The sequence below is a fragment of the Mandrillus leucophaeus genome, unplaced genomic scaffold (genome assembly GCF_000951045.1).
Source record: "Mandrillus leucophaeus isolate KB7577 unplaced genomic scaffold, Mleu.le_1.0 Scaffold93, whole genome shotgun sequence".
Taxonomy (NCBI): Eukaryota; Metazoa; Chordata; class Mammalia; order Primates; family Cercopithecidae; genus Mandrillus; species Mandrillus leucophaeus.
Genome location: NW_012110141.1, coordinates 5746561 through 5747683, shown reverse-complemented (window position 1 = coordinate 5747683; position 1123 = coordinate 5746561).

Genomic DNA, 1123 nt, shown 5'->3' with positions numbered 1-1123 from the left:
GCGTAAACCCGGGAGGCGGAGCTTGCAGTGAGCTGAGATCCGGCCATTGCACTCCAGCCTGGGCAACAGAGCGAGACTCCGTCTCAAAAAACAAACAAACAAACAAACAAAAAAATCACCTCCCAAATCACTTTGGTGCTTCACTAATTGACTATATATATTCTCAGCTGTTTGCTTAGCAGATGTAAATTTGTCTGAAATTAAGCTAGCAATCCCCAAGCTATGTTTTGTTTTGTTTTGTTTTGTTTTGTTTTGAAACGGAGTTTTGCTTGTTGCCCAGGCTGGAATACAATGGCGCGATCTCGGCTCACTGCAACCTCCACCTCCCGGGTTCAAGTGATTCTCCTGCCTCAGTCTCACTAGTAGCTGGGATTACAGGCGGATGCCATGACGTCCAGCTAATTTTTGTATTTTTAGTAGAGACGGGGTTTCACCATGTTGGTGAGGCTGGTTGAACTCCTTATCTCAGGTGATCTGCCTGCCTGGGCTTCCCAAAGTGCTAGGATTACAGGTGTGAGCTACTGTGACCAGCCAAGTCATGGGTTTTCTTAAAAGCTTAGCTATGCTTAACACTACGACAGTGATGCTCTAAAGCAATATTATCACCTTAAAAAAAATGTGTTTGGCTGGGGGCGGTGGCTCATGCCTGTAATCCCAACACTTTGAGAGTCCAAGGCAGGCTGATCACTTGAGGTCAGGAATTCGAGGCCAGCCTGGCCAACATGGCAAAATCCCGTCTCTACTAAAAATACAAAAATTAGCCTGGCATGGTAGCCTGTAATCCCAGCTATTCGGGAGGCTGAGGCAGGAGAATTGCTTGAACCCAGTGGGTGGAGGTTGCAGTGAGCTAAAAGCATGCCACTGCACTCCAGCCTAGGTGACAGGGTGAGACTCCAACTTAAAAAAAAAAATTGTTTTACTTGACTGTGCAGTTGACATCTGTTTTACAGTTCCTTACAAAGGGAAGGCTCGGTGCTAGATTCTCCTATTTGGAGTTGGCTCACTTTCTTAAATTTATGTTTACATCTGTTGCCAAATGCATGACATTTTTAACAATTATTTCTTTTGTTTTTCTTTCTTTCTTTCCTTTTCATTCTTTCCTTTTTTTTTTTTTTTTTTTTTT